Genomic DNA, 22,719 nt, shown 5'->3' with positions numbered 1-22,719 from the left:
GCAGGTACGGGATACTGAGTTGGATGATCAGCCATGATCATATTGAATGGCGATGCAGGCTCGAAGGGGCGAATGGCCTACTCCTGCACCTTTTTTCTTTGTTTCAATGTTTCTATGTTTCTATGTGCTGGTTTACACCGAAGGTAGATACAAAATCTAATAATCCAGATCCGTGCAGTCATTCCCAGGTGGGAAATAGACCCCGATGTGTTTTTGTAGCGGTGGTAACTGCTGTGTGAGTTACAGCAATGATAAAATAATCTTCGGCGCAGGAACGAAGTTAACAGTAACACCAAGTAAGTGGTTCAATCAGAAATTGATCAACATAATTCTTCCTGCTAAATTTGTGGATCAGATTGCCAGGTTTTGAGGCATGTGGCCTCAAACTGCAATTCGCATTATTCAGAAATATATGTATGGAAATGGTCTTAACCCGCTGTACAGGGTGATGCGGGCGTGAATCATGTTACAATGAGGACATTGGGTGAATTCTGCCCCAGGTCTGGAGGGGTGGGTGTTGCAGGAAGGAAAGGAAAGATGGTGAGATGGACCAGGAGCAGGACATGTAAGTAAGTAAGTTTATTGGCCAAGTATTCACATACAAGGAATTTGCCTTGGTGCTCCGCCCACAAGTAACAACATGACATACAGTGACAGTTACGAATGACTCCGAAAACACTAAACATTAATAATAATAAAACATTAATGATAAAACACCATTGATCAAGCAATGTGAACCAACAAAATACCAGATCAAAAGGAGGCTACAGATGTTTGGCTGTTGAGTAGAGCAACTACTCGTGGATACAAACTGTTTTTATGTCTGGCTGTGGCAGCTTTGACAGTCCGGAGTCGCCTTCCAGAGGGAAGTGATTCGAAGAGTTTGTGGCCAGGGTGAGAGGGGTCAGAGATGGTCTTGCCCGCTCGCTTCCTGGCAGGAAGGGGTTGAGATTAGAGTCCAATATTCATACTCATGGTCATAGAGTCTTACAGCGTGGAGACAGGCCATACGATCCAGCTTGCCGAATAGTGAAAGGCTTGGACATAGTGGATGTGAAGAGGATGTTTCCAATAGTGGGAGAGTCTAGGGCCAGAGGTCTTAACTTCAGGATTAAAGGACGTTCCTTTAGGAAGGAGATGGTGAGGAATTTCTTTAGTCAAAGGGTGGTGAATCTGTGGAATTCTCTGCCACAGAAGGCTGTCGAGGCTAGGTCAATGGATGGTTTTAAGGCGGAGATTTGTGCGGGTGTCAGGGGTTATGGGGAGAATGCATGAGAATGGGGTTAGGAGGGAGAGGTAGAATATCAGCCCAAACTTCATGGCCCAATTCTGCTCCTATCACATGACTAATGACGTATGACTTGCCGACTCCGGCCAATATATCCTCCCCCCAATTGTCCCACCTGCCCGCGTTGACCCATATCCCTCGAACCCTGTACCTGTCTAAATGTTTCCTAAACCTTGGTATAGTCCCTGCCTCAACTTCTTCCCCGTTCCATACTTCCCACCACCCTCAATGTGAAAGAGTTACCTCTCGGGTTCCTATTACATCTCAACCCCCCCCCCCCCCCCCTCCTCCCAATGCACCAACGGGATACTGAGTTGGATGATCAGCCATGATCATATTGATTGGCAGTGCAGGCTCGAAGGGCCGAATGGTCTAATCCTGCACCTATTTTCCATGTTTCTATGTCTCTATACTGTAACCCCTGCCTCAACTCCTCTGGCAGCTAGTTCCAGACACCCACCACCCTCTGTGTGGAAAAAGTTGCCTCACATTCTTATTAAACATTTCCCCCTTCACTTTAAACCTATGTCCTCTGGTCCTCGATTCCCCTACTCTGAGCCAGAGAGTTTGTGCATCTCCCCAACCTATCCCTCTCGTCATTTTGTACTGGCTGTGACTCTTCGCCCATTCTCCACAAGGGTAACTAAATAACTATGTGTTGGAAAGGTTTTTGTGACGGAGTAAAGCGGTGTGTGAATGACGTTGGAGCTACTCCTCCTGTATTTGGAGGTGGGACGAAACTGACTGTGCAGCCCAGTAAGTAGGATGCCCGATTGATTATAAGCACCAGTTCCTCAAGACTTAATACTTAGGACGTGTGGTGTTGTAAAATTATTAATAGTTAGATGTACTTAAAATCTGCCTGCAGGGATAACTACCATTTTCCATTAGTAAACGCCCGGGCATGTAAGAAATATGTGATCTTCTGCTGCCCGGTGAAACACTCTATAAGTAGCACAGGATACAAAGACCTGGAGTAACTCAGCGGGTCAGGCAGCGTCTCTGGAGAACATGGGATATGAGACTGGAGTTCGGATCTGGACCCTCCTTCAACTAAGAAAAGTCCCGATGTTGGGATAGTCCAGGACAAGGGGTCACACAGTTTAAGGATAAGGGAGGGAATCTTTTAGGACCGAGATGAGAAAAACATTTTTCACACAGAGAGTGGTGAATCTCTGGAATTCTCTGCCACAGAAGGTAGTTGAGGCCACAGTTCATTGGCTATATTTAAGAGGGAGTTAGATGTGGCCCTAGTGGCTAAAGGGATCAGGGGGTATGGAGAGAAGGCAGGTACAGGATACTGAGTTGGATGATCATATTGAATGGCGGTGCAGGCTGGAAGGGCCGAATGGCCTACTCCTGCGCCTATTTTCTATGTTTCTATGACCCCCAAAACATCACCTATCCCTGATCTCCAGAGATGCTGCTTGACCAGTTGAGTTACTCCAGCACTTTGTGTCTTCTTATGAACTAGCAGCTGCAATTCATTGTGTCTCAAATATGTATGTCATCGTGTGTATTTTACTCGCGAATATAAGGAGTTGGTTCTTTTGATATTTTTGTAAATTAAAAACCTGCTATTGAGGGAGTGCAGCGTAGGTTTACAAAGTTAATTCCCGGGATGGCGGGACTGTCATATACTGAGAGAATGGAGCAGCTGGGCTTGTAACTCTGGAGTTTAGAAGGATGAGAGGCTACCTCGTTGAAACATATAAGATTGTTAAGGGCCTGGACACGCTAGAGGCAGGAAACACGTTCTCGATGTTGGGGGAGTCCAGAACCAGGGGCCACACAGTTTAAGAATAAGGAGTAAGCCGTTTAGAACGGAGACGAGGAAACACTTTTTCTCACAGAGAGTGGTGATTCTGTGGCATTCTCTGCCTCAGAGGGTGGTGGAGGCAGGTGCTCTGGATGCATTCAAGAGAGAGCTAGATAGGGCTCTTAAAGATAACGGAGTCAGGGGATATCGGGAGAAGGCAGGAACGGGGTACTGATTGTGGGTGATCCGCCATGATCACATTGAATGGCGGTGCTGGCTTGAAGGGCCGAACGGCCCACTCCTGCACCTGTTGTCTATTGTCTATTGTCTGAAACAATATGTTGTTCAAATTAGAGCATGGAATATGCAGCAGTAGCAAAGGAACAGGCGCATCGGCCACAAAGTCCGTACCGAACATGATGCCAAGTTAAAGGACTCTCCCCTGCCTGCATGTGACCCATATCCCTCCATTTCTCCATTTCCGTGTGGCTATCTATAACGCTCCGGTATCCTAACGTTTACATGGACGTGAATCAAACGCAGGCAAATTGGATTGGCGTAGATGGGCAACTTGGTAGGCAGGGATGAGTAGGGCCGAAGGGCGTGTTTCAGTATGACTCCATGACTATCAGAAACAGGTAGGATTCATGTTGATAAGTGATGGGAGCAGAATTAGGCCATATTCTCATCGTCTACTCCGTCATTCAATCATGGCTAATTATCTTTCGATCTCAATCCCATTCTCCTGCCTTCTCCCCATAACTCCTGATACCCGCACTAATCAAGAATCTATCTATCTCTGCCTTAAAAAAATATCGAATGAACTAGAATCTACAGCCCTCCGTAGCAATGAATTCCACAGATTCGCCATCCTCTGACTAAATAAATTCCTCCTCATCTCTTTCCTGAAGGACGTCCATTAATTCAGAGTCTATAGAAACATATAAACATAGAAATTAGGTGCAGGAGTCGGCCATTCGGCCCTTCGAGCTTGCACCGCCATTCAATATGATCATGGCTGATCATCCAACTCAGTATCCCGTACCTGCCTTCTCTCCATACCCTCTGATCCCCTTAGCCACAAGGGCCACATTTACCTCCCTCTTAAATATAGCCAATGAACTGGCCTCGACTACCCTCTGCGGCAGAGAGTTCCAGAGATTCACCACTCTCTGTGTGAAAAATGTTCTTCTCATCTCGGTTTTAAAGGATTTCCCCGTTATCCTTAAGCTGTGACCCCTTGTCCTGGACTTCCCCAACATCGGGAGCAATCTTCCTGCATCTAGCCTGTCCAACCCCTTAAGAATTGTGTAAGTTTCTATAAGGTCCCGTCTCAATCTCCTAAATTCTAGAGAGTATAAACCAAGTCTATCCAGTCTTTCTTCATAAGACAGTCCTAACTTCTTCTGCTAGTGGAAACATCCTCTCCATAACCGCTTGGATTGTGCGTGCATCCATTGGGGTTTGGAAGAATGGGGGCTGTCGTTAATGAAACAACAAGATCCTCAATGCAGGACAGACGTTGGGATCTTGCGAATCACTGGACACGTGAACTTTGTTACAAAATAAGATGACAATCCCTTATAAGTGAGGGACGATGGCATCTCCTCTCTGAGAATGTAGCAAATCCCTAGAATTCTCTGCCCAATAGATTGGTGGCCATTAGATATGTTTAACGTGTATACAAGTTGGGAGATCATGTTGCATAAGACCGCATTTAGAATATTGTGTTCAGTTCTGGGCACCGTGTTGCAGGAAAGATATTGTCAAGCTTGAAAGGGTTCAGAGAAGATTTACGAGGATGTTGCCAGGACTAGAGGGTGTGAGCTACAGGGAGAGGTTGAGCAGGCTGGGACTCTATTCCATGGAGCGCAGGAGGATGAGGGGTTATCTTACAGAGGTGTACAAAATAATGAGATGAATAGATCTGGTAGATGCACAGAGTCTCTTGCCCAGAGTAGGAGAATCGAGGACCAGAGGACACAGGTTCAAGGTGAAGGGAAAAAGATTTAATAGGAATCTGAGGGGTAACCTTATCACACAAAGAGTCATGGGTGTATGGAACAAGCTGCCAGAGGATGTGGTTGAGGCTGCGACTAACTATCCCAACGTTTAAGAACCAGTTAGACAGGTACATGGACAGGACAGGACAGGTTTGGAGGGAAATCGATTTTCCAGCATCTGCAGTTCCTTCTTAAACAGGTTTGGAGGGATATGGACCAAGCGCAGGCAGGTGGGACTAGTGTAGCTGGGGACATGTTGACCGGCTTGGGCAAGATGGGCCGAAAGGCCTGTTTCCACACTGTATCACTATTTGACTCCATGTAGACAGATAGATACTTGAAAGAGCAGATGAATTGGGAGTTATGGCCAACTGACCCAGAGGAGAGTTTGATGACCTGATATTGATTAATAAGACGGGGTTGCCGGCTCTTGTTCCTTTTCTCTCGCAGTAGCTTGAGACGCGAGAAGGCAGGTGCGCCCTTGCTGACTCAGTCCGTGGTGTTTTTGTACTGATGGGTGACACTGTGTGAATACTGGTGGGGGCGATAGGAGGTTAATATTCGGGCCCGGAACCAAGTTAACCGTGACACCCGGTAAGTGATTCCGACACAATCTGTCAATGTGTTCATTAAATCTATGGAAAGGCACAGCACAGAGACAGGTTATTTGGCCCACCGAGTCCACGCCGACTACTGACCACCACACATTCACACTAGTTCTACGTTATCCCGCTTTCCCACCCACCCGCTACAAACTGGGGGCAATTTACCCAGGCCGGTTCAGCCCGCAAATCGAACTTTGTATTCCACGTGTACATACCCTCCCACATTTTTAAAACTTCCCTCAAAAACTGAGTATAGAAGCTGGGATGTGATGTTAAAATTGGCATTGGTGAGGCCAAATCTGGAGTATGGTGTACAATTTTGGTCGCCCAATTATAGGAAGGATGTCAACAAAATAGAGAGAGTACAGAGGAGATTTACTAGAATATTGCCTGGGTTTCAGCAACTAAGTTACAGAGATAGGTTGAATAAGTTAGGTCTTTATTCTCTGGAGCGCAGAAGGTTAAGGGGGGACTTGATAGAGGTCTTTAAAATGATGAGAGGGATAGACAGAGTTGATGTGGAAAAGCTTTTCCCTTTGAGAATAGGGAAGATTCAAACAAGAGGACATGACTTCAGAATTAAGGGACAGAAGGTTAGGGGTAACATGAGGGGGAACTTCTTTACTCAGAGAGTGGTAGCGGTGTGGAATGAGCTTCCAGTGGAAGTGGGTGAGGCAGGTTCATTGGTATCATTTAAAAATAAATTGGATAGGCATATGGATGAGAAGGGAATGGAGGGTTATGGTATGAGTGCAGGCAGGTGGGACTAAGGGGAAAAAAAGTTGTTCGGCACGGACTTGTAGGGCCGAGATGGCCTGTTTAGGTGCTGTAATTGTTATATGGTTATATGGTTATATAACTCAGGAAACCAGAACAGTCGAAGATCCGTTAAAAACAGCACCGAAACACTGCCCCCTGTGGCAGGGAATTCCACAAATTCACAACTCTCTGGGTGAAAAGTTTTTTTTTTCTCACCTCAATCACAAGGATGTCCTTCCTCAAAATTAGGAGACCAAAGCTGGACACAATACACCAGGCGTGGTCTCACCAGAGAGCCCTGTACAACTGCAGAAGAACCTCTTTACTCCTCTACTGAAATAACTCATGAAGACATGCACGTAAATACCAGGAGAGCAATGAGATAATACATTTACAAGACTACAGCATAACATATTTTAAATTTAAAATCTCTGGAACTCTCTGCCACAGAGGGTAGTTGAGGCCAGTTCATTGGCTATATTTAAGAGGGAGTTAGATGTGGCCCTTGTGGCCATGGGGATCAGAGGGTATGGAGAGAAGGCAGGTACGGGATACTGAGTTGATGATCAGCCATGATCATATTGAATGGCGGTACAGGCTCGAAGGGCCGAATGGCCTACTCCTGCACCTAATTTCTATGTTTCTATGTTAAAAAGGTAGAAGGAATTAAAATGCTGTTGCTTTGAGTCGGCATTCGGACTGAAGCTGTTTTTGTAACCGCGTGTAGTACTGTGTGAATTCCGGTGCTAACTACCAAACATTCGGCCCTGGAACGAAATTAACAGTGACACCCAGTAAGTACATTTTAATAGAATTTGTCATAAACGTAGAATGAAGCTGACCAATTGGTAATGCTCGGCAAAATGCTGAAGGAAGCAGTATTAATTTAGGTGTAAAGGACATTAGCAGCGGGTGCCACATTCTCATTGCGGGATTAGGAACAGAGAGCTCGAGGGGCAGGAGGATGGAACCCAAGGTGGGCCAGAAAGAAGGATAGGAGAGGAATGAAGGCCAAGTAACATTAGATGACTTGCTATCACGTTGTTTGAACTGAGGGATAGATCGGGTAGAGAGGCACAGAGTCTCTGGCACATGGCAGGTGAATCGAGGGATCACCATAGGTTTAAGGTCAAGGGGAAAATGGTTGATTGGAATCTGAGGGGTAACAAAAGGTGTATGGAACAAACTGCCAGATGAGGTAGTTGAGGCAGGGACTATCCCAACATTTAAGAAACAGTTAGACAGGTACATAGATAGGACAGGTTTGGAGGGATGTGGACCAAACGCGGGCAGGTGGGACGAGTGTAGCTGGGACATAGAAACATAGACAATAGGTGCAGGAGTGGCCATTCTGCCCTTCGAGCCGGCACCACCATTCAATATGATCATGGCTGATCATCCAACTCGGTATCCTGTACCTGCCTTCTCTCCATACCCCCTGATCCCTTTAGCCACAAGGGCCACACCTAACTCCCTCTTAAATATAGCCAATGAACTGTGGCCTCAACCACCTTCCGTGGCAGAGCATTCCACAGATTCACCACTCTCTGTGTGAAAATTCATGTTGGCCGGTGTGGGCAAGTTGTGCCGAAGGGCCTGTTTCCGTGCTGTATCACTCTACGAATCTACGACTCTATGTTGATGTAGTAAGATAATAGAGTAACTGTGGAATGTGGAGGTTGTTACCATGGGGTTGGAGTGGATATCGTGATATCCCCCGTGGGCGTGGGACTAAACTCACTGTAAACTCCAGTAGGAAGGACAAAACAGTGGCGGATTTCGGCACAAGGAACCATGAGTCGCACGTGTCTTCTTTGTGTAAGACGTGTGTCTACCATGTGACAGAGATAATTGTAATTTGGACTGGAACCGTGGGTGTGTGCGTGATCATTGTGGCTGGGTTTGGCCTTTTGTTCCGCATGCTGCAGGTATAACACGAGAACAATAGTTACCGGAAAGAAATCGCCGAGAAAAGTATTCTAACTACGCAGTTTTAATAGTATTTAAGAAGGAACTGCAGATGCTGGAAAATCGAAGGTACACAAAAATGCTGGGGAAACTCAGCGGGTGCAGCAGCATCTATGGAGCGAAGGAAATAGGCGACGTTTCGGGCCGAAACCCTTCGGGAAATAGGCAACGTTTCGCGCCGAAACCCTTCAGGGTTTCGGCCCGAAACGTTGCATATTTCCTTCGCTCCATAGATGCTGCTGGTCCACCCGCTGAGTTTCCCCAGTTTTAATAATATATCAGTTATTTAAAAAATCAAACGAAAATATTTAACAATGCATCTGCAACAATACACCTCTAACTAAATGTGGAGGAAGGAACAGCAGATGCTGGTTTAAACCGAATATAGACACAAAAACATGGAGTCACTCAGCGTGTCAGAAGAAGGGTCTCCTATTCCATTTTCTGCAGAGACGCTGTCTGATGCATTGAGTTGCCCCAGCGTTTTGTGTCTATTTCACACCTCTAACTAATCTGTCATATAGCACTTGACTCTAACATACATCACAAATAATGTTTCACTTATGAATAGTTCCCGCAGAACAATATGTTATTAGGTAATGTGACATTTCATGTTATATCATAAAAGACACAAGATGAATCGAATATAGGAGCAAAGAGGTCCTTCTGCCGTTGTACAGAGCCCTAGTGAGATCACACCTGGAGTATTGTGTGCAGTTTTGGTCCCCTAATTTGAGGAAGGACATTCCTGCTATTGAAGGAGTGTAGCGTAGGTTTACAAGGTTAATTCCAGGGATGGCGGGACTGTCATATGCTGAGAAAATGGAGCAGCTGGGCTTGTACACTCTGGAGTTTAGAAGGATGAGAGGGATTCACATTGAAACATATAAGAATGTTAAGGGCTTGGACACACTGGAGGCAGGACACATGTTCCCGATGTTGGGGAAGTCCAGAATCACAGGCCACCGTTTAAGAATAAGCAGTAAGCCATTTAGAACGGAGACGAGGAAACACTTTTTCTCACAGAGAGTGGTGAGTCTGTGGAATTCTCTGCCTCAGAGGGCGGTGGAAGCAGGTTCTCTGGATGCTTTCAAGGGAGAGCTAGATAGGGCTCTTAAAAATAGCGGAGTCGGGGGATATGGGGGAGAAGGCAGGAACGGGGTACAGATTGGGGATGATCAGCCATGATCACATTGAATGGCGGTGCTGGCTCGAAGGGCCGAATGGCCTCCTCCTGCACCTATTGTCTATTGTCTATTGTCTATATAATTCCAAAATACAGATTAAATTATGGCTATTTTATTAATGCATATAAACATTATTCAAATGATACATAGTTGAGACGGTACGTCTTATTAATACATCTCAAATGCCAATGGACTATTAATGTATCATAATCGATAAATGTTGTCCATTAGCACAAATATTGTCAGTAAGTATCGCAGATATAAGAACGCTGCCTTCTCAGGCCAGCGGATACAGATATTATCCATTCTGGCAAGTGCTCGGCAGTGGGTTACGTCGAATAATGTTCGTCAAAATTTGGCAAAATTAAAAACTTGGCAGTGGGAACCGGTTCAACTAATAATATCAATAACACAGTCGACATTATTTGCAATGAATTTGCCATCACCCTGAATCTAACGTCGATTCGTCGTGATAGTTGTTCACTTGCATGGGAGAGGTTTTTGTGCACCGTTATTTCATCGTGGGATATGATGGGTCTGGTTTCCAGTTTGTGTTCGCGGCCGGGACGAAGGTATCTATCATTCCAAGTGAGTTCCAAGTGCGCGCATATTTATTAAATTGAAATTTAAACATGCATCTACGAACATTTACAAACTGCGACTCGTACAAACCTTGACTAAGATGCTCAGTGCGAACTAAAACGGCGTTAGTTTAAATGAACTAATTCTACAGACTGTTTAAATGCCAAGACAATGCCCTGCAGGTGGACACGAGGCGCTTGCTATTTCTCGCGATGTACTTCAACGCAGAATATGCGAGGGTTTCATATGAAAGGTTCCCGTTCTAATTCATTCGTGTCGATTGAGATTTAAGTTGATTGTTGCCACGTGCACTGAGGTCCAGTGAAAAGTGGCGTTTTGCACGCTATGCGATCAGATTCAGATTCAGATTCAGATTCAATCTGTCTTGTCATTGTGCAGTGTACAGTACAGATACAACGAAATGCAGTTAGCATCTCACCCAGATGAGCCAACATAGAATAATGCATAGCAGAATATATATATGTACATACATTAGTGGAATTTTTCTGGGGGAGGGGGTGTCGGGGGGGGGGGGGGGGGGGGTGACTGGCACCACCAAGGTGTTGAGTTAAGTTGGGTGACAGCCGCAGGGAAGATGTCCTAGTTTTGGTGAGACCACACCTGGAGTATTGTGTGCAGTTTTGGTCTCCTAATCTGAGGAAAGACATTCTTGCCATAGAGGGAGTGCAGAGACGGTTCGCCAGACTGATTCCTGGGATGGCAGGACTTTCATATGAAGAAAGACTGGATAGACTCGGTTTGTACTCGCTAGAATTTAGAAAATTGAAGGGGCAGGGGGGTGGCTCTTCTAGAAACCTACAAAATTCTTAAGGGGTTGGACAGGCTAGATGCAGGAAGATTGTTCCCGATGTTGGGGAAGTCCAGAACAAGGGGTCACAGCTTAAGGATAAGGGGGAAATCCTTTAAAACCGAGATGAGAATAACTTTTTTCACACAGAGAGTGGTGAATCTCTGGAACTCTCTGCCACAGAGGGTAGTTGAGGCCAGTTCATTGGCTATATTTAAGAGGGAGTTAGATGTGGCCCTTGTGGCTAAGGGGATCAGAGGATATGGAGAGAAGGCAGGTACGGGATACTGAGTTGGATGATCAGCCATGATCATATTCAATGGCGGTGCAGGCTCGAAGGGCCGAATGGCCTACTCCTGCACCTAATTTCTATGTCTATGTTTCTATGTCAAAATCGGATATGACTGTTTAGAAATACCATCAAACTCAAGTACAATGTGTGGAGCAAGGGGAAGGTGCAGGGTGCAACGAAGGTGAAGATGCAATCTGACTTGTGGTAGCAAATGTAACTTGAAATTGGAGATGAAAGATGCTAGAATATTGACCCGAAACACAAAGTGTTGGAGGAACGCAGAGGGTCAGACTGAAGTAGGGTCCCAACCTGAAACGTCGCCTGTCCATTCCCTCCACAGATGCTGCCTGACATGTTGGTTGCTTCAGCACTGTGTGTTTTGCTCAGGATTTAAAAAAAGTATTAGGTTTATGCTGGAGAAGGGTACCTGCATGTAATATGGGGACATTAGTTCAAATTAAATTGGGCAGTGAAGCGTTAAAATGGCCACACGGCGCCTGGCTGCGAGAGTTGCAAACGTGTTACCATACCTCTCAGATCTAACTGCGCGCAGTCTTCGGGGTTTTTGCTATGAGATATGGTACTGTGCGGGGTACACCAGCGGCACCCCGCTGACTTTTGGAAAAGGAACTAAACTAATCGTGGAACCAAGTAAGTTGGTAACGGGGGTCATTTGAAAAATCGAAGAACAGATTTGCTTATTATCACGAGGTACAGTGAAAAGCTTTTGGTGTTAACCAGTCAGCAGAAAAGACAAAAAAAAAACATGATTACAGGTCGCATCTCTGGAGAGAAGGGGCTCGACCCGTAACGTCACCCATTCCCCTTCTCCAGAGATGCTACCTGTTCCACTGAGTTACACCAGAACTTTGTATCCACCTTCGATTTAAACCAGCACCTGCAGTTCTTTCCTGCACGAAACATAATTACAATCCAGAATCCACAATCACAGTTTAAGGATAAGAGGGAAGTATTTTAGGACCGAGATGAGAACAACATTTTTCACACGCAGAGAGTGGTGAATCTGTGGAATTCTCTGCCACAGAAGGCAGTCGAGGCCACAGTTCATTGGCTATATTTAAGAGGGAGTTAGATATGGCCCTTGTGGCTAAAGGGATCAGGGGGTATGGAGAGAAGGCAGGGATGGGATACCGAGTTGGATGATCAGCTATGACCATATTGAATGGCGGTGCAGGCTCGAAGGGCCGAATGGCCTCTACTCCTGCACCTATTTTCTATGTTTCTATGTTTAATCGATCCATTTACAGTGTATCGATACGTGATATGGGAATAGCGTTCAGTGCAAGGTAAAGCCAGCAAAGTCCGATCAAGGATAGTCCGAGGGTCACCACTTAAGTAGGTAGATAGTAGTTCAGCACAACCCTCTGGTTGTGGTGGGATAGTTCAGTTGCCTGATAACAGCTCCTTGAATCTGGAGGTGTGCGTTTCCACACTTCCATACCTTTTGCCCGATGGGAGAGGAGAGAAGAGTTCTAACAACTAAGTTACAGAGGTTGAATAAGTTAGGTCTTTATTCTCTGGAGCGCAGAAGGTTAAGGGGGGACTTGATAGAGGTCTTTAAAATGATGAGAGGGATAGACAGAGTTGATGTGGATAAGCTTTTCCGTTTGAGAATAGGGAAGATTCAAACAAGCGGACATGACTTCAGAATTAAGGGACAGAAGTTTAGGGGTAATATGAGGGGGAACTTCTTTACTCAGAGAGTGGTAGCGGTGTGGAATGAGCTTCCAGTGGAAGTGGTGGAGGCAGGTTCATTGGTATCATTTAAAGATAAATTGGATAGGCATATGGATGAGAAGGGAATGGAGGGTTATGGTATGAGTGCAGGCAGGTGGGACTAAGGGGAAAAAAGTTGTTCGGCACGGACTTGTAGGGCCGAGATGGCCTGTTTCGGTGCTGTAATTGTTATATGGTTATATGGTTAAGAGGGAGTGGTCACGGTGCGACTGGTCCTTGATGATGCTGCTGGCCTCGCGAGTCCGCGTGAGAAAGGTCACTGCACAACATGAGGCCAACCGGCCATCGAGTCTAGCTTTTCGCCGTTTCCCCGCCTGTTCCCATCCCTGTCCGTGGCTCTGCAAATCGGACCCCCCTGATGCGGTACCGATCTGGAATCTTGAACAAAGCCCTGAGTGTTGGAGGAACATATAGGCAGCACCTATAGACGGTATAGGTTGACAAATGTACCTGTTTTAACTTGCAAGACACTTCACACACTGGCCGGGGAGTTTTTGAACGCCATGTTTTCACTGTGCGGATGGCAGTAGAACGATCATATTCGGATCTGGGACCAAGCTGTCTGTGATACCTAGTGAGTATGAAATAGCTCGCATTTAACTTGTTTCATGCTAGAAAATTTGTCATAAAGTCATTGCTGATAGGAGCAGAATTTGCCCATTCGGCCCGTCAAGTCTACTCCGCCATGGCTGATCTATCTCTCCTTCCCAACCCCATTCTCCTGCCTTCTCCCCATAACCTAAAGCACCCGCCCTAATCATGAATCAACCCCTGCCTTAAAAATATCAATTGACTTGGCCTCCACAGCCTTCCGTGGGAAAGAATTGCACAGATTCACCACCACCCTCTGGCTAGAGAAATTCCTCCTCGTCTCATAGAAAACATAGAAACATAGAAATTAGGTGCAGGTGTAGACCATTCGGCCCTTCGAGCCTGCACCATTCGCCATTCAATATTATCATGGCTGATCATCCAACTCAGTATCCCGTACCTGCCTTCTCTCCATACCCCCTGATCCCCTTAACCACAAGGGCCACATCTAACTCCCTCGTAAATATAGCCAATGAACTGGCCTCAACTACCCTCTGTGGCAGAGAGTTCCAGAGATTCACCACTCTCTGTGTGAAAAAAGTTCTTCTCATCTCGGTTTTAAAGGATTTCCCCCTTATCCTTAAGCTGTGACCCCTTGTCCTGGACTTCCCCAACATCGGGAACAATCTTCCTGCATCTAGCCTGTCCAACCCCTTAAGAATTTTGTAAGTTTCTATAAGATCCCCTCTCAATCTCCTAAATTCTCTAGAGAGTATAAACCAAGTCTATCCAGTCTTTCTTCATAAGACAGTCCTGACATCCCAAGAATCAGTCTGGTGAACCGTCTCTGCACTCCCTCTATGGCAATAATGCCCTTCCTCTCTGAAGGAATGTCCTTTAAATCTGAGGATATGACCTCTAGGCCTAGACTCTCCAACTGGTGGAAACATCCTATACACATCCACCCTGTCCAAGCCTTTCACTATTCTGCCAGATAGGGCTCCTAAAGATAGCGGAGTCAGTGGATATGGGGAGAAGGCAGGAACGGGGTACTGATTGTGGATGATCAGCCATGATCACATTGAATGGCGGTGCTGGCTCGAGGGGCCGAATGGCCTCTACTCCTGCACCTATTGTCTATTGTCTATTGGCCTCACAAGCCACTGATTTTGTAGTTTGTTGCCCAGCTCCTTGACGAGTGGTTTTTGTCCGCCTCTAACACACTGTGGGCGGATGCTGGTGGATATCAACTCGTATTTGGATCTGGAACCAAACTTGCTGTGGAACCAAGTAGGTGTTTCAGTTGCAGTTTAGTCCGTTGTCCCGTGTACCGTGGTGCAGTGAAAAGCTTTTGCTGTGTGCTAGCCAGCCAGTCCGTGGAAAGGCAAAACACGATAACATCCAGCACGATAGCATTCGCAGCGTATAGATACATGAGAATGGAATAACGTCTAGTACAAGGTATAACCGGCAAAGTCCGATCAGGGATAGTCCGAGGGTCACCAATGAGGTAGATAGTAGTTCAGGGGCTACTCTCTGGTTGTGGTAGGATGGTGCAGTCCTGAATCTGGAGGTGCGCGTTTTCACATTTCTATACCTTTAGCCCGATGGGAGAAGGGGAGGGGAGAAGAGGGTGGCCAGGGTACGCATCGCCCTTGATTAAGCTGTTGGTCTTGCCGAGGCAGCGGGACGTATCAATGGATATTTGTTGGGATGTAATGTTAAAATTGTACAAGGCATTGGTGAGGCCAATTCTGGAGTATGGTGTACAATTTTGGTCGCCTAATTATAGGAAGGATGTCAACAAAATAGAGAGAGTACAGAGGAGATTTACTAGAATGTTGCCTGGGTTTCAGCAACTAAGTTACAGAGAAAGGTTGAACAAGTTAGGGCTTTATTCTTTGGAGCGCAGAAGGTTAAGGGGGGACTTGATAGAGGTTTTTTTAAATGATGAGAGGGATAGACAGAGGTGACGTGGAAAAGCTTTTCCCAGTGAGAGTAGGGAAGATTCAAACAAGGGGACATGACACACAGAGAGTGGTGAATCTGTGGAATTCTCTGCTACAGAAGGTAGTTGAGGCCACAGTTCATTAGCTATATTTAAGAGGGAGTTAGATGTGGCCCATGTGGCTAAAGGGATCTGGGGTTATGGAGAGAAGGCAGGTATGGGATACTGAGTTGGATGATCAGCCATGATCATATTGAATGGCGGTGCAGTCTCGAAAGGCCGAATGGCCTACTCCTGCACCTATTTTCTATGTTTCTATGTTTCTATGTATGCTTTCTTAGACGTAGCTTCAACGTGGGTGGTCGAGGAGAAGATGTTTGCCTGGACTATTCCTGGTGTCAGATGGTCTGCCTGAACTATTCGCCAAAGGTGCGGATTTGTTAAATGGCCGTCATGTTAATTATGCCCTGTAAGCGCAGAAGGTTAAGGGGGGACTTGATAGAAGTCTTTAAAATGATGAGAGGGATAGACAGAGTTGACGTGGAAAAGCTTTTTCCACTGAGAGTAGGGAAGATTCAAACAAGGGGACATAGAAACATAGAAAATAGGTGCAGGAGTAGAGGCCATTCGGCCTTTCGAGCCTGCACCGCCATTCAATATGATCATGGCTGATCATCCAACTCAGTATCCTGTACCTGCCTTCTCTCCACACACCCTGATCCCTTTAACCACAAGGGCCACATCTAACTCCCTCTTAAATATAGCCAATGAACTGGCCTCAACTACCTTCTGTGGCCGAGAGTTCCAGAGACTCACCACTCTCTGTGTGAAAAATGTTTTTCTCACCTCTGTCCTAAAGGATTTCCCCTTTATCCTTAAACTGTGACCTCTTGTCCTGGTCTTCCCCAACATCGGGAACAATGTTTTTAGGGACAGAATTAAGGGACAAGGGTTTGGGGGCAACATGAGGGGGGGGGGGTCCTTCTTTACTCAGAGAGTGGTAGCTGTGTAGAATGAGCTTCCAGTGGAAGTGGTGGAGGCAGGTTCAATTTTATCATTTAAAAATAAATTGGATAGGTATATGGACGGGAAAGGAATGGAGGGTTATGGTCTGAGTGCAGGTAGATGGGGAGAATAAGTGTTCGGCACGGACTAGAAGGGCCGAGATGGCCTGTTTCCGTGCTGTAATTGTTATATGGTTATATGGTTATATATCACAGAGAGAATGGAACATAGATGAAATGAGCAAGTCACCAACACAATATATTTAGCATTACCTTGTTGTATCTGTACTACCGGTTTATTGTTCTGGATGCTGCAATGAGTTGAGTACTAAGTGTGGACAAAATGAAGTCAGGGGTTTGTGTTTAGGGATATGGCACTGTGTGGCTTCTACTGGTAACAACGTTCTTACCTTTGGTGGTGGGACGCGTCTGACTGTACAGCCTAGTAAGTCTTACCTTGCACTTATGCCGACACAGTCGGCGACCATTGGCAACTCATGTTGAACTGAAGAGATAATGAGGAACAATTGCAACCTGATCTTAAATTATTATCATAAATTGGGTCACGGGGTACATTCTGGAGACCTCAATATTTCAGAGCGCGGGATCACCAACGGGGCTGTATTTCTATTTGGATGAACGTAGGGAGGTATGAACCGGGGTGTCTTATTAGAGGGATCGTGATTCTGATGAGCGTTTGACGGCACTGGGCCTCCACGCCGCCGTTCAGTCGTGGCTGTTCTATCTCTCCCTCCTAACCCCATTATTCTGCCTTCAACCCGTGACACTCGCACTAATGAAATGCCTACCTATCACTGCCTTGACTTATCAATTGACGGCCTCCACAGCCTTCTGTGGCAATGCATTCCACAGATTCACCATCCCCTGGCTAAAGAAATTACTCCTCTCATCTCCTTCCTAAAGGCTCGCCCTTTAATTCTGAGGCTGTGACCTCTGGTCCTAGACTCTCCCACTAGTGGAAACATTATCCCCACATCCACTCCGTCCAGAGTAGAAATCGATTAGTAGATGTGAAGATGATTGCAGATCCATACCGAGGGGATTGGGGTGCAGAACATGATTTGTCTTAATTTTATATGTATTGCTTGTTGGCTGTCCTGGCGCTTACATAGAAACATAGAAAATAGGTGCAGGAGTAGGCCATTCGGCCCTTCGAGCACGCACCCTATTCAATATGATCATGGCTGATCATCCAACTCAGTATCCCGTACCTGCCTCCTCTCCATACCCCCTGATCCCTTTAGCCACAAGGGCCACATCCAACTCATTCTTAAATATAGCCAATGAACTGTGGCCTCAACTACCCTCTGTGGCAGAGAATACCACAGCTTCTTAAACACGGAGAAAGATGACCTGATGTCCCTTGTCCTTAAACAAGGAGCAATATCTTAACATGCAGTCCATGCGCACAGTTCAAGGGATATCAATCATTTCACGTTTTTGGAAAGTTTGGAATTGAAACAGAGCAGCATATTTAGAAAATAAGTTATTAATATTGAATTAAATGCATCGCATTATTAAATATCATTATGATATCATGCTGTAATTGTTATATGGTTATATGGTTATTAATGATAATGTAGCAAACGTGCTGGGGGAACTCTGCTGGTCAGGCAGCATCTGAGGAGGGAATAGAGAGACGACGTTACAGGTTAGGATCCTTCTCCGAGTCAGGTTTTCACACAGAGAGTCGTGAGTCTGTGGAATTATCTGCCTCAGTGGAGGCCGGTTCTCTGGATACTTTCAAGAGAGAGCTAGATAGGGTTCTTTAAGATAGCGGAGTCAGGGGATATGGGGAGAAGGCAGGAATGGGGTACTGATTGGGGATGATCAGCCATGATCGCATTGTGTGTCGGTGCTGGCTCGAAGGGCCGAATGGCCTACGCCTGCACCTATCGTCTATTATAAGAAGGGTCTCTTCCCGAAAACTCGCCTTCCAGAGAGTCCGCTTAATCCGCTGAGTTACGCCGGCACTCTGTGTCCTACCCATGATTCCAGCACCAGCAGGTCCTTCTGCCTTAATGAGAATTGAGGGCCCCGTAACACATAACTCCTCTAATACTGCCCCGTACTTAAAGGCATGACCGGAAGTGGCATGCTTGGACAGCAAAGGTTTTAGTACCGGGATTTCACACTGTGTGAACTTCGCCGACCAGGTCATCTTTGGACCAGGGACCAGGCTTCATGTTACACCCAGTAAGTATTAGATTTTAGATTTAGAGGCATCCCACGAGTTGTGGGTCACGTTGTGCGCTCCTCATTTCGCTCAGATCCCTCTTCGTCCATGTACCATTTTTCACACAGAGAGTGGTGAATCTGTGGAACTCTCTGCCACAAAACGTAGTTGAGTCCACAGTTCATTGGCTATATTTAAGAGGGAGTTAGATGTGGCCCTTGTGGCTAAAGGGGTCAGGGGGTATGGAGAGAAGGCAGGTACAGGATACTGAGTTGGATGATCAACCATGAACATATTGAATGACGGTGCAGGCTCGAAGGGCCGAATGGCCTCTACTCCTGCACCTATTTTCTATGTTTCTATGTTTCTAGCTTCACCTGGGTAGGAATCCGCTGAAATCTCGGTAGCTTGAATCTCGATACGTGAAATAGTAACATATTCTTCCTGAAGTGTTTTTTTATGATAAAGATGAGCTGGTATCAATAGTAGTACATACCATATAGACAGTTGTACAGGGCCCTAGTGAGACCACACCTGGAGTATTGTGTGCAGTTTTGGTCCCCTAATTTGAGGAAGGACATTCTTGCTATTGAGGGAGTGCAGCGTAGGTTCACCAGGTTAATTCCCGGGATGGCGGGACTGTCATCTGCTGAGAGAATGGAACGAGTGGACTTGTACACTCTGGAGTTTAGAAGGATGAGAGGAGATCTTATTGAAACATATAAGATTGTTAAGGGCTTGGACACGCTAGAGGCAGGAAACATGTTCCCGATGTTGGGGGAGGCCAGAACCAGGGGCCACACACTTTAAGAATAAGGAGTAAGCCATTGAGAACGGAGACGAGGAAACACTTTTTCTCACAGAGAGTGGTGAGTCTGTGGAATTCCCTGCCTCGGAGGACGGTGGAGGCAGGTTCTCTGGATGTTTTCAAGAGAGAGCTAGATAGGGCTCTTAAAATAGCGGAGTCAGGGGATAGGGGGAGAAGGCAGGAACGGGGTACTGATTGGGGATGATCAGCCATGATCACATTGAATGGTGGTGCTGGCTCGAAGGGCCGAATGGCCTCCTCCTGCACCTATTGTCTATTGTCCATTGTCTATTGTCATATTCGGAGTTCAACCAACTGGAATTAATAGCTCAACAGATCCACCCAATGTGTTTTAGGGCTGCTGAGGTAATCATTACTGGGACTATTTTGGTCTCGTCTTTAAGTTCCAGACGTATTTAGTTTCTTGAATACTAACCCTTTAAACAATATTGTGCAGATTCAAATGTGAGTCCAGATAGTTTGACAACTTAACGATCACGCTACTGTGCCGAATTGTATAGTTAATGATTCATTTTAAAATTTGGGTTATGAACAGAACTATTTTTAATATAATTAGTGCATGTTCATCACCGTCTCTTCAAATAAGAGCGACCTGCTGATAATCCAATTGATTGATACCATGTATTCAAATACAACAGCCAATGTGTGTGATAATCTACTAATCTCAGACTAGGGGGGGTTATTGAAGTGGGACGCAGTACTGTGTGAATACTGGAGTGGGTGACCCACTTATCTTTGGAGGTGGGACTAAATTAACTGTAGACCCAAGTAAGTATTAACAAATAACTGACGTGAGTCTATGTTCCTCCAAATGTGTGTATCTCCCCGTGATACAGAAGCATCTCACGGGCTGAGAAAAGTTGTGGATCAAATTGTACTCTCCTGATTTCACTCAACTCCCTCTACGTTCGTGTACCCGGGGAGGAACCCGCTGTCGTCTCGGTAGCTTGAATCTAGAACACGGAATTGTAACAAGTTATTCTTCTCGAAGTGTTTTTTATGATACCGATGAGTGTCAAATGGTAGAAGGCACAATATTCACAGTCCAATCCATTGGTGTAAATTGTTTAACAGGTATAACCATATAACCATATAACAATGACAGCACGGACACAGGCCATCTCGACCCTTCTAGTCCGTGCCGAACACGTATTCTCCCCTAGTCCCATACACCTGCGTTCAGACCATAACCCTCCATACCTTTCCCGTCCATATAACTATCCAATTTATTTTTAAATGATAAAAACGCGCCTGCCTCCACCACCTTCACTGGAAGCTCATTCCACACAGCCACCACTCTCTGAGTAAAGAAGTTCCCCCTCATGTTGCCCCTAAACTTCTGTCCCTTAATTCTCAAGTCATGTCCCCTTGTTTGAATCTTCCCTACTCTCATTGGGAAAAGCTTATCCACGTCAACTCTGTCTATCCCTCTCATCATTTTAAAGACCTCTATCAAGTCCCCCCTTAACCTTCTACGCTCCAAAGAATAAAGCCCTAACTTGTTCAACCTTTCTCTGTAACTTAGTTGCTGAAACCCAGGCAACATTCTAGTAGATCCCCCCAGTATTTTTATGCCTGGTCTGAAGTCATCATTACTGGGACTATTTTCGTCTCTTTTTTAAAGTTCCAGATCTATTAGGTTTATTGAATACCAATCCCTTAAACAATATGGCGCAGATTGAAATTTCATTCCAGCTTGTTCGGTAACTGAACGATTGCGTTACTGTGCCCAAATGTGCAGTTAGTGGTTATTAAGAAATGTTTTGTGTTATGAACAGAATTCCAGTGGAAGTGGTGGAGGCAGGTTCGATTTTGTCATTTAAAAATAAATTGGATTGGTATATGGACGGGAAAGGAAAGGAATGGAGGGTTATGGTCTGAGTGCAGATAGATAGGGGGAAATAAGTGTTCGGCACGGACTTGTAGGGCCGGGATGGCCTGTTTCCATGCTGTAATTATATATGGTTGAATATGGTTAAATATTTTTAAATGTGTGCATGTTCATCACCGTCTCTTCAAATAATAGCATTTGGCAGATAATTCAATTGATTGATATCAAGTATTCAAATATAACAGCAATGTGTGTGATAATCTACTAATCTCAGGCCAGGGGGAGTTATTGAAGTGGGATGCAGTACTGTGTGACTAATGCAGCGGGTAACAAACTTATCTTTGGAGGTGGGACTAAATTAACCGTAGACCCAAGTAAGTATTAACAAATAACTGTCGTGAGTCTATGTTCCTCCAAATGTGTGTCTGTCCCCTTGATTCAGAAGGATCACACGGGCTGGGAAGAGTTGTGGATCAAATTATACTCTCCTGATGTCACTCATGTACTAGGATAGGAAGCCGCTGTCATCTCTGTAGCTTGAATCTGCAACATGAAATAGTCACGTATTATCTTATAGCGTTTCTACGATAAAGATGAACTCCTGTCAATGGTTGAAGTTACAATATTCAGAGACCAACTCATTGGTGTTACTAGTTCAACAGATCCACTCAATATGTTTAACGTCAGGTCAGAACCGGGACTATTTTTGTTCTCGTTTATAAATGTCAGATGTATTTAGTTTCTTGAATACTAATCCTATAAACAATATGGTGGAGATTCAAAATGAATCCCAGCTGTTCGGCGATTACGCTACTGTGCCCAATTTTAGTTATTTATTAATTTACCAAAAAAAAAGGTTATGAACAGAACTATTTTTTATATAAATCGTGCATGTTCATCACGGTCTCTTCAAATAGGAGCATTCTGCAGATAATTCAATTGATTCATGCCAGGTATTCAAATACAACAGCCAATGTGTGTGACAATCTGCTAATCTCAGATCAAGAGACAATACTGCAGTTGTTCTACTGCAGTTGTACAGGGTCTTGGTGAGACCACACCTGGAGTATTGCGTACAGTTTTGGTCTCCAAATCTGAGGAAGGACATTATTGCCATAGAGGGAGTGCAGATTGATTCCTGGGATGTCAGGACTGTCTTATGAAGAAAGACTGGATAGACTTGGTTTATACTCTCTAGAATTTAGGAGATTGAGAGGGGATCTTATAGACACTTACGAAATTCTAAGGGGTTGGACAGGCTAGATGCAGGAAGATTGTTCCCGATGTTAGGGAAGTCCAGGACAAGGGGTCACAGCTTAAGGATAAGGGGGAAATCCTTTAAAACCGAGATGAGAAGAATTTTTTTCACA

The 22,719-nt window shown here is 45.3% G+C and overlaps 1 long non-coding RNA gene across 3 annotated transcripts in view; it reads left to right on the top strand.

The window, feature by feature from the left end:
* LOC129716150 (uncharacterized) overlaps window positions 1–22,719 on the top strand; it is a 125,305-nt gene that overhangs the window by 34,575 nt on the left and 68,011 nt on the right. Inside the window, exon 1 of one of the 3 annotated variants that reach the window (XR_008726597.1) lies at window positions 5,196–5,644. The exons of 1 other annotated variant lie outside the window; for it this stretch is intronic. This is a non-coding gene — a long non-coding RNA (uncharacterized LOC129716150). Of the gene's footprint in view, window positions 1–5,195; window positions 5,645–12,758; window positions 13,584–22,719 lie in introns of those variants that run through there. One more of the 3 variants, XR_008726598.1, reaches the window with a different exon arrangement.

Source organism: Leucoraja erinacea, unplaced genomic scaffold (genome assembly GCF_028641065.1).
Source record: "Leucoraja erinacea ecotype New England unplaced genomic scaffold, Leri_hhj_1 Leri_174S, whole genome shotgun sequence".
Lineage (NCBI taxonomy): Eukaryota > Metazoa > Chordata > Chondrichthyes > Rajiformes > Rajidae > Leucoraja > Leucoraja erinaceus.
The sequence above is the reverse complement of the archived record's forward strand: the minus strand, read 5'-3'. Positions and strand labels throughout refer to the sequence as shown.